General features: G+C 42.5%; 1 protein-coding gene across 2 annotated transcripts in view; it reads left to right on the top strand.

The window, feature by feature from the left end:
- DLGAP1 (DLG associated protein 1) overlaps nucleotides 1–12014 on the top strand; it is a 620950-nt gene that overhangs the window by 151737 nt on the left and 457199 nt on the right. The window lies entirely within an intron of this gene.

Below are 12014 nucleotides of genomic sequence, written 5' to 3'. Positions count from 1 at the left end.
CTGCAATAGGATGGATAGATCCATCCTTAAAGGTGTGAGGGGGAAACTTTTAAGCAAATCCGGAAGCTGTCTTATAAAATTGTTTTCTGTTATAGTTAAAACTTTAGCTAAACAATGACCCCAGAGGTCAGCACCATACATTGATGCCCCCTTGCTTGGACCTTATAGATTTCTACAGGTGGGCTTATGACCTTTATAGCACAACTCCTATGTACCTTAAGAATCCCCCCAGTGGCCTGGATTAGCTTTAGATTCACTTTATTGATTTGTGGTCCCCACCCCATTTTATCATTTAGGGTAAGACCCAGGTAGTCGAATATGGGTACCCTCTCTAGCAACCTAGAGTCCATTTTGGGGTGTGGACAATTTCTGGAATTGGCGTGGAAGACCATATATTTGGTTTTCTTTATATTTACCTCCAAGTTACGCTTCTTACAAAACAGGCTAAATTCATCTAGGACACGCTGAATCCCCATAGGTGTTCTAGAGAGGAGCAGCAAACTTCGGCCTGGATTTACTCGATTATCACGCAGCGCAGTGCAGCAGCCTCAAATGCGGCACTGCATCAGAACGATAGAGCAGGAGAGCGCCATATTTACAGAAATTGCACACTCTCCTCCCCTCTCTTTGGCTCCGGTGCAGAAATGTACTGCTGTGTGCCACGGGCACACCATAGTGCAAGGGTGTCTCCGTGAGTCTAGCACAGGCTTTGTACTGGAAGGATACTAACTTTAAACCTTTTCCTACTTTGTAAGTGTGCGGTACAGTGCAGCACATATACAAAGTCGGAAAAGAAAGAAGAAATGAAAGAATTTCTCCCTCCTAGCGCCTATTTGAACTGGGCACAATTTTTTGCCACAAAACCCTGTCTACTTTTTTAACTAAATAGGGTTTTGCGTCAAACACATCGGGTGGTTGCATGGAAACACCAATGCGCCATCAATGGAATGCCTCCTTTGTGCTAAGTAATGCAAAGCAGCGCTATGCACTGCTTTGCGTTAGTTTCAAGTGATTATCCAATGCAAAAAAAGTAAAATAGATTAAAAAAAGATTTTGCGTCAATTTGCATCACTTTTGTGATGAAAACACAGGATAAAATCTTTCTTTGTAAGTCATTTAAAATTGCTGCATATAGACAACAGTAACTTATGCAATGAAAGCAGAGAAGGCCATTGTGTTAACAAAAAAAGCCATATTTTGTTAAATATTTACTCTATTACTTTATCCAACAATACACATCAAAGGCAATGGTGACATGAATCAAGAAAATCGTACAAAGTGAAGTTTCCACTGGAACAATGACAAGTGATATAACGATTCTTGAAAATAGAAAGCTTTGGAAAATTATTGATGTTTCGACCCTAGGTCACGAATAAGACAGGGTCTTCCTCAAGAATTTAAAAGGATGAAACCACTTCCCACAGGCCACCATTTGACAGGAAATGAGTGTTAGGGTAACCGATAAGGGTGTGAATTAATATACCCATGAGTTGTGCAAGAAAGGGAGGGTGATAGCTCCTCACACGCTACAAAATGAATCAGGTGAAGGTTTCAGAAGTATTGCAAGAACAGGAGGGAGTAGCTTCTTATATGTAATAGAACAATTTGTGTGAAGGTTCCAAAGATAGGGGCAGATTTACAAGGTCATTGCGTCACTTTTGTGTAATTTTTAACATGGGAAAAGTGACGCAAAAGTGGCGCAAGCGCCTTGTAAATCTGCCCCATAATGTCTAAACGGTAAGGCTGGAGTTCCTCACAAAATACCACTTCAAATGAAGGCATCTCAAAAAATGGAGAGAGAATTTAGAGATGCACTTATAAGTCATTCTGTCAAGCTGCTGCGCTCCCATTTTACCCTAATCTCTACACCCTGGCACTGTCTGAGCAACTGGGTCGAGTTTCAGTGTCAGCGTCTCTGAGGAGCACCAGCAACAGACTCTGACCTCCTTTGAGGTTCTGGGCTCCTCTTTCCCCTGTCTCTGTGGGCAGTCTCAAACCCTGCAACCACATTCAGTGAAGGAGGCAAGGGGTGCCTGGATTCAAGCCATGTGAATGGCTGTATGAAATGGTAATACCGGACACCTGACCTAAGAGAACTGAAAATACCTGACGCTATGCATGTGGAAAATGTCAGCACTTGATAATTGACAATGTTGACACTTGGCATGACCATAGCGGAGGTACGTGAAACCTGGCATGGTGAAACTCCCAGTACCTGACACTTGGTGTGTGGAACTCTCAGTATTTGATATATGGCATGTGAGAGTGAACTGCTACAGTGCTTAATTTGAGCCGGTGGTTTCCAGTGCTTAGCACGGCACTTAATCCTCAACACTGATGCTTTTCATGAGCACCAGTTAAGAACACAAATCACTTTACGAGGAGATTAAGTGATTTGCTCAGAATCACGCTGAGACTTGAACCTGGTTCCCCAGCTCTGACGTCTGCAGCTCTGGCCATTACACCACATCCGCCTCCCACTTTCATGGTTAGGCGGCGCTAACAGTAGAAATGGGCTGCTGCAAGCTGCCTCCTGACGAGAGCCACAGCACTTACGGGCAGATTTATGACAACTGGCGCATCCCCAGGGATGCGCCAGTTATATTGCGCCGCTGCTCCGCCACCCATGGTGCGCCGCATTTACAATGCGGCGCACCATGGGGCAAAAACGGCACAGATGCGTGACGCATCTGTGCCGTAAAGGTGGCGCATTGCTGGAGTTGCGTCGCAAGCGCGACGCAGCTCCAGCAAGGCTCAGGGGTGCCCCATCTTTACAATGCTGCGTCAAGACCTACGCCTGCTTCAAGCAGGCGCAGGGTTTTGACGCAGCATTGGCCTGAAAGTGACTGAGTGAAATCTTATAGATTTCACTCAGCCACTTTTGCGAGGCGCACCGCCCCGGAACGCCCGCCCTGCGCCAGAACGCCCACAAGTGGCGCAGGGCTTTACAACATGACGCATCTGCCTAGATGCGTCACGTTGTAAATGGGTCGTAGGGATGCGCCACGTTTACGCCGCAGTTGCGTGACGCAAACGTGGCGCATTCCCAACATAAATCTGCCCCTAATTTTTTTACAAATTAACAACTAGAGCTGCACTGTGCATCTAGCTACTTCCAAGTTTTGGTTAGTAGGTGATAATAATGAATGAGATTCTGAGGACTCTTAATAGTGGATACTGTGCATGTTTGACCTGGTCGAACTAGTAACTGGGCATGTGAGAACTATCAATACGTGGTACCATATATAGCTTGTAAAGATGTGCAAGAGGGCATGCTGAATACTAGTAAATTCTCTAGCTAGGTTTGTGAAATGCTATCGGAACACCTAGCTCTGCTGGGTTTACAGTTTCTGCAGCTTGTCCCAAGCCACTGCATGCACCTGCATAGAGAGTGTAAAGATACATCTAATGCAATGCAGGTTATTCAGACAGTGGAGTGAGGTCCACAGCATTGGCCTTTGAATCAGTGGACTTCTTGGGTATTGGCTGCTGAAATAACCTTAAGAAGGTAGACAACCAGTAGGAGAATTGTGTAAAAAGTATGTGAACTGTGATTCTGAGTACAAGTCCTGTGGACAGTGAGTGTGGGGTCGGGGTCAGAGACGTGGCCAAAAAGAACAAACTATTCTGCAACTATTTTGTTAGCCTTTCCCTTTCAGGTAAATACATATAAAATATAATGCACAAACCTTAAATTAAGAATAAAATCAATTTAAAGTAATCGCTGCGAAATGTATTGTTATGAAAGCTCATTTGCTTAATGTGATCGCTGCAAACGTAAGGAGGCAGCCACAGAACAGAATCGTGGTTGTGCAATCCAGAATAGTCACATGTTATTACATTGGTGTTACAAGGTCTTAGTCTGTGACTGAAAGCACTGTGAATATGCAAGTCATTATATTTTAATATTGAATTATACACTGCGTAAAATAGGTTGCCACAAATTATGTAAACGGATTTAGCATTTACGATAAAACAAGTGCTTTCAAAAGATATATTTTTAGTAATAAGCAATCAGACTGTACCTAATGCAAACCTTTTTTGCAAGTTTCCATTAGAAGGCTGCATTCTAGACCTCAGCTGGTACCTTCCTTATATTACCTCGCAAACAGAATAAGCTTCAAATGACTCTAGATATTAAAGAAAATACTGGTGTCCAAAAGCCCTTTAGATTTCCTGATTAACCAGTAGCACACATTTACATTTCTTTTAGGTAGCAGACAACCTAGTGATATTTTGGGCATATTTACAAGCCCCTAACACCGGAGCATCACTTTTTTGGAAGCTCCGACGGCGTACCGCTATTTTCAATACTTAGCGTGACTTAATGCCTCCTTGTAAATATGCCACTTTCTGCCGCAGTCCTCTGTGGCAAAGGGGCATGCAATGGGTGTTGCTGTAGGCGTTCACCCGCAAAACCCATTGATTTTTTATGCTGCCCCAGATTTACAAGGAGGTGTAAATCTGTGGCAGTGCCAAAACTAATGCCATGCAAGAGCAGGCGTTAGACTGGCGCATGGGAAGAAATGCTTTTATTTTTCCTTGTTTTTGCCTTTTCTAAGTGTGCTGCATTCTACAGCCCACATAGAAGTAATAACTTGCTATTATGGATTATTTAAGTGCATGAAGGGGCACTTTTCTGCACATAAACAATCATTCACTGCAACGCAGGCACCACTTCACTATGGCGCAAGAGGGCCTGCATTGGCAATAGGCAGCTAATTTTAGAGCCAGCACTGGGGAAAATACAGGCGTGCACCGTATTGTAGAAAATACGGCACATCCCTGCATTTTGAAGATGCCAGAGGACGGCACTGACAGATCTGTCGCAGCTCCACGCTCCGACCTTTTCTAGTAAATATGCCCCTTTGTTTCTTCTCTAGCTGTTTGTCCCTTCCTCCACTTCAGGGTGCAGGAGACCCCCGTCTTCCCTTTTAGCAAGATGTGCATCAGGGTCGTCAAGGCTTGGTTGTTTTTTTAACAAAATGTAGTAGAACTGTTTTTATAAAATTAAAAAGGTGTGAGAACATCATTCCCAACAGATCCCATACACTTCAACCAGTTGCAGCACCTAAGGTTGAGTCTCCTCCAGCCCACAGTGTACCGCTCATTAAACTATCTGTGATGACGTGTAAAATCTTAATCCGATTTATTACTCGAAAATATTCTCCACCTTGATGCATAGTGATGAAGTGAGTGATCTTTCAGGTGTTTGAAGGGTGCCTTTTAAAAATCCATCTTTATTATAATTTGAAAATTTTAAAACAATAAAACACCATCTTTATTATATTTTGATCAATGTAAAACGTGGGTTGATAACTGAGATCCTAGCTGTTTTGCCCTAACTTAATAAGGTTGTTTGGTGGGTCTTGACAGAAAAGTTAATGATCAATGGTTGGACACTAACAAACCCTATAGGCAGTAACATATTTAATATGATCCCTACTCACTGACCATAATCAATGGTAAAATGAAGCCAAAATTGTTTACTTAATATGAAAATATAGGGCTAAAGGGGCACTTTCAAACAAATGAGGTTTAGAGCAGCATAAATTAAATTCTAGTAAAACCATAATTCAAAATGAGTACAAAATTATTTGTATTGTTTTTGCTACTTGTTTATGGAGAAAAGAGCTAACAAACTTTTCAACTGTCGATATTATACAACAAATTTTGCATCAGGGCTAAAACGGAGGAAACTGATTTTCAAAGTATAGGAAAAAAATTAGGGGTGGGTGACACTCGCATAATTTCGTGTAGCGTAATCATGCAGAATTACCAAAACATTTTGAGAGATTCCGCAGAATTTTGCGAGAAAAGTCATTCTGAAATTTGGAGCAATTTTTGTAGTGCAAAAAAGCCCCTTCAGGTCCCAAATGGGAAATGAGGATGCATTTTGCACTGAGAAAATAGCACTAAATGCAACAAATCATAAACAGCAGTCACTAAACATGCTCTCACTGCAGAATTGTTTCCATCCAAATTACTCTTAATTACGAGAGCGAGCATAATTGTGTTATTATCGATAATTCCGCATCAAGGAATAATGGGAAATTACTGATATTACTCTGATTACTCTTTTACAATTGAAATTACTTCCAGGCCTAAAAAGAAATCATTGTTTTTACATTGTTCTGTGTTTTACACTTTTTAGAAAATAAATCCTCTCCTATAAAGAGCAGTTTATAAAAAAAAATAGAGCAAACTGATTTGCACTGCTTCAGCATCCTATGTATAAATAAATGGAATCTTTATCCCATATTTCATTCAAAATTTTAGATATTTTTTGTCAATTTCCTAATATGAGAGTTTATTGATTTTATGTTCCCTGTTGCAGAGGTTTTTTTTGCTCTATTCCCTTCTCCACATGTAGAAAAAAAATGCACCACTGTTACTTTTATGTAACCTTGACTTTGGGGACTCTATTAAAGTAGCATGTTAATTAAATTCGTATTTCATAGCAATTAAATCTGAGATAGAGAAATGTTGAGCTTTTCCCTAAAATATTTTAGCTGAAGGAATGTTCCAATTAAAAAACTAACAAGAATTGACAAAGCAAGTAAGAGTTCTCTTGACAAGTTTTTGTATAGGTTTCGTTAATTGTTTTGCAAACATTTGCCTTAATAGTGAAATGAAGAAAAAAAACAAATCTAAAGCATATCAGTTTTTAAATGCGGCAGCCCCTTGCTATAAAAAATAAATAAAACATAAATAACCATTGCATGTAACTTTAATAAAACAATGTTAGTGCTTTCTAGTAGGTAGGAGTGCTTTAATCAGGTACGGAAACCCAGAATAAAATATGATAGTTATTGGTATAAAGAAATAGCACTTCAATTACTGGAAGCTGAAGACATATCTTAAACACACATGGAGGATATAAAAAAAATAAAGAGAATTAGAAATAATTTCCAATGTTTTGGCTGACCAGCCCTGTGCTGAAGTGTACTTCAGCTTTAGTGGAAGCGCACATTTCATCAGGAAAAATAAAAAATTTGAAAAATTAGACTTTGTTTGAACAATTTGGTGAGCTGTAGTCCCATTCCCATCTTGTTTTCTAGAAACGCAAATACTGTTATATTGTGAGTGCATCGTTTGTTAAAAAACTCATAACAGTGCAGTACCAAAATCTTTCCTCAGCAGCTTGCCACAGAATGTTGGAGTTTGCGAATATTAAGGCTGTCTACGCTTGATTACAACTCTTACCTCTCTTTTCCCAACCCTAGACAATTCCTGCTTCTTTGGCTCTGCCTTGCGGGTTCCTTTCACCCATTCTTGCCCCCTATGTCACTGTTTTAATGTTTTTTGCTTCCTTAATGTTTTCTCGTTTTCTGCTTTTCTCACTGTGGCTGAGGGCCATTTCTGATGACAAAAAATAATTTTCAGGATCGAATCACAAAACATTTTTTACTGGCGCTATTTAATGTCCAAAGTGATAAGGTTAGGCATTGCTTAGTGCAAACAACTTCAACCTCCATGTCATAAAGCAGGTCAAGAGGTGGCGATGTGTGAGAAGATGTTTGCACATGTCTGTTGAGTGCCGTTTTGTTGTGATGGTCAGGGCCAGCTTTAGCACTGGTAGCCCCCTGTGCGACAATGTTTGTTGGCGCCCCCACCCCCAATTACCACCTCTGCCACAGATTCCTAAACTGCCACCCTTTAACAGTGCCCCTCAAGTCTCCATAACCACTGTCTCTCATATTCATTTAGTTGTATAGCACCACTCATACCACTGTAAGGTGTCAGAGCACTTTACATTGCACACACATTGCATAGAGACAATCCAATGTGTGTATATCACTGTATAGGAAATGTTACATCAGACAGTACTACAAGGTATGGGAGTCACATGTCATCCATACTGGTAGGCAATATAGTTTGAGTCCTTATTCTGGAAAAGCACAAATTCAAAATTTAAAATATAACACGATTGTTCTTTTTAATAAGATGAATTGTTTTCTACCCAAATGAACCATTTTAGCAAGATTAGGATAAATAGAGGCTGGGTAAAAAAAACATATAGCTATACCATATACCTTGCGGTTTGCATGCAGATCTTTAATGACAGTTAATAGCTCAATGTTCTATATTAGGATTTTGACTTATAAACTACAAGTAACAAAAGAATCTCTCTTACAGAATCAGTTTCCTACTGACCTATTTATATTATATGCACTTTGTGATCTGCATGGTATATGTTCTTAGCAGCTGGCATATTAACCCTCTGTGTTACCTTTGGATGAGTCAAAACTTCAACTAGACAAACCTCCATTCTCTTCCCAGGAAGACAATTAATCACTGGAGTTATCTTGACATTTTAATTGAAGCCTGAAAATTGCTAGAGGCCAGTAACGCAGCAGCAGGATCTTTTAAAATGAAAATGTACTTTCAAAAATGACACCCTAGAGCCGGCCCTGCTAATGGTGGAATGCTCGATTGTTTTTAGGACTTGCCTACTAGCTTTTAGCTGTCTGGTTATGAAGGAACTTTTGTGGCCGGTATCAAGAACTTACATTGAGCTTAGAACCCATCCACTGATTTCATTGGTTGTCTTTATTGTCTCTCACATTTGATTGATCCTTAACCTTCTTTCCTCTTCGTGTGTTAGTCCCTCAACTGGAGCATAGCCTTGTTGATTTGATTGACTGACTTGTATCCATTCACTGCTCACTCTTAGGGAACTACCTTTTTATTTTACGTTCAGCACTTCCTGAGAGTGCATGTGTTTTCTAGCCCGCTTGCCGTTCTCTTTCTGCCAGATACCCAACCCTGCCCTTATGTGTTGTTCTACCCCTTATTTGTTCCCCCACATTTGCTGTCAGACTACTCTGCCTGATGAAATAAATATTCAGCTCAATTCAAAATAAGTTTTTTTACTGCTCCAATTGGCATCTGACATCTTGGGCCGTGAATTAAAAAAACAAAGAAAATGGTGTATGCATCATTCAGTATGCATGCATAAGTGTTGTGACGCCGGTGTGCACATATAGCATCATGCATGTATTTGCCTTCTAAATAACGCGGGTGACAATAGCATCATGTTGGACATTGTTTCATGATGCATTTTTTCCATTTTTCTGAGGATGCACAGAACAACAAACAGCAGTTTTCTTATTACCAGTGCTGAATAGCATTGTCAAACAGCATAGCTCCTAAAAGCAAGACCTATTGGTTTTGCCAGTGCTTATTTTTTTAAGGCTCCTGCAGACAGTTTAAAGCTGTCTGTAGGGAAAAGCCTCTTGTGGACTATACTATAACTAGAGCATGCCATTTGCTTTCAATTGATGTAATCATTCCCAGTCTTATTTTGTGTATCTTATTTGATGGCCTGCCTTCCTCCTCTTGCTTGAACCGCATCTGTAGCATAGCCTCTTGACCATCCTTTTAATTGCATAACTTATATCCTTCCTATGCTTACCTACAGGTAATTAGTTGTTTTTTTTTATTCAGCAGTCCATGAGAGTACATGTGTTTTTCACATTTCTCCCTCTCTCCCTTGTGTGCTTCTCCACACTGTCAAATAGTAATACCCCCCACATCGAGCAGTTCACTACCTTGTGTGCTGCTCTCTCTCTATTGTGTGCTTCTCCCCCAGTGGTCCATGCTGCTTTCTCCATTGAGTGCTGATTCTCTCTTTCTTTATCCCTTCTTCAACCACTTGTCTTCATTTTTACTTTTTTATTCCCCCCCACTACTCCCTGTTTCTTCCTCTCTCCCCCTCCTCCATTGTTGGGCTACCCCTTGCCGCTCAGTTACAAAAAATGTTATTCATTTTTAAAGGTTCTCTGAAGGCCTGGCGGCGCACATTTGCTGCCGGGTCACTCTGCATACTGAAATGCTTGTACACTCTAGTTGTCCGATGATGTATTCAGTGGCGTAGCTAGACCTGAGACAGCCCGGGGCGGAACCTGCGTGGGGTGGTACCTGAGTTTGCCGCCCTGCGGCAGGACTCCTTGAAGGGGGGGGGGGCTGGTGAATCCACGGATTGCCACCCCGCGACAGTGCCACACTGAAGATGGCAGGTGAGAGCTCGGGGCATGGACTTTTGCCATTTTGTCACCCAACTCTGTGACATTTTGTCACCCCCTCTCAGCTATGGCACCCGGGGTGGCTCACACCCACAGCACACCCCCTCCTTACGACACTGGATGTATTTTTTTCTTTCTTTGCCAGGTCTATCTTGACTGTTTTGTTGTGCTGTTCCCCATTATGCTTTACTGTATTATTGTTGCTTTATGTTTATTATTGTTATATTCTGTTGTTTACTACAGGTATATCAAAAAAAAGGCTGATAAGTAGCAAATGGCTTTAAAGTTCCTGTGACGAGCAACCATTTACCATTGCTTAAGATGGTACAAATAGCGCTGCTTCAGAAGTGCAACTGATTAAGACACCAGTCAGCCTAAAACTATGCCCAGTCTGTGTCTTAAAATGGCAATTGCATTACTACCATCGTCCATGTTTCCCGAAAATGATTGCATGTGCCCACCTGTAGAAACTGAATAATGCAGCATGGCACTTGAAAGCTTCAGTCTGTGAGCATTGCTAAGTAGCATCTGAAACATTGGCTGCAGGTAGTACCCAGAGGAAGGGGCAACTTTTCAAAGAAGTCACGCAACGCAACAGCCGAAAATGTTGTGCTGCGTTGCGTGACAGGGAGGGAGGAGGAGGCCGCCATATCTACAGAGATATGGCTCTCTCCTCCCCTCTCCCTCGCGCTGGTGCTGATTTCAGCATAGGTTTTGTAAAGGAAGGGTACCATTCCAGTACAAAATACTATGCGTAGACAAGTTAAAACACTTTTCCCACTTTGTATGAGTGCATCACAGTGCAGCACACATGCACTTAGGAAAAGAAAAGAGAAATGAAAACATTTCTCCTCTTAATGTCTCCTTTCAGATGGCTTTAACTTTTGACGCTAAACCCTGTCCATATTTGTTTGTAAAAATGGGGTGGGGTCGCACACTACTCACACACCGGGGGTATCGCCCCTAAGGACTCTGGTTAATGTAGTTATGTGTTCTGCGATGCATCATCTTTCGATCTTCTGCTGTCTTCGCTGTCTTCGCCATCCCTGGACACGTGTTTCGGGGTATCACCCCTCGTCAGCAGGGATAGGCCGTGTTTTGGGGTTGCCGATGGCTGCCAAATATCTGCCAGGTATAGTACCACTCAGGCGCGTAGGTGCGGGATCCCAGGCTCGTCAGCCGGCGGCTCAAGGGAGCTTAAAGTTACAAAAATGGGGTGGGGTCGCACACTACTCACACACCGGCGGTATCGCCCCTAAGGACTCTGTTTAATGTAGTTATGTGTTCCGCGATGCATCATCTTTCGATCTTCTGCTGTCTTCGCTGTCTTCGCCATCCCTGGACACGTGTTTCGGGGTATCACCCCTCGTCAGCAGGGATAGGCCGTGTTTTGGGGTTGCCGATGGCTGCCAAATATCTGCCAGGTATAGTACCACTCAGGCGCGTAGGTGCGGGATCCCAGGCTCGTCAGCCGGCGGCTCAAGGGAGCTTAAAGTTACAAAAACGGGGTGGGGTCGCACACTACTCACACACCGGCGGTATCGCCCCAAAGGACTCTGGTTAATGTAGTTATGTGTTCCGCGACGCATCATCTTTCGATCTTCTGCTGTCTTCGCTGTCTTCGCCATCCCTGGACACGTGTTTCGGGGTATCACCCCTCGTCAGCAGGGATAGGCCAGGTTTTGGGGTTGCCGATGGCTGCCAAATATCTGCCAGGTATAGTACCACTCAGGCGCGTAGGTGCGGGATCCCAGGCTCGTCAGCCGGCGGCTCAAGGGAGCTTAAAGTTATAAAAATGGGGTGGGGTCGCACACTACTCACACACCAGCGGAACGGTACTACAATGACCATGGTCCTTAGGGGTGATCCCGCTGGTGTATTAGCAGTGTGCGACCCCATTTTGGTGAATGTTTATGCTCCTTCGAGCTTTGAGCTGACGCGCTCGGGACCCCGCACCTGCGCGCCTTTGTGTGGTACTATACCTGG

Source organism: Lissotriton helveticus, chromosome 4_1, assembly GCF_964261635.1.
Source record: "Lissotriton helveticus chromosome 4_1, aLisHel1.1, whole genome shotgun sequence".
NCBI classification, from domain to species: Eukaryota; Metazoa; Chordata; class Amphibia; order Caudata; family Salamandridae; genus Lissotriton; species Lissotriton helveticus.
Note: the sequence above shows the minus strand (reverse complement) of the source record. Positions and strands in the feature narration are given on the sequence as shown.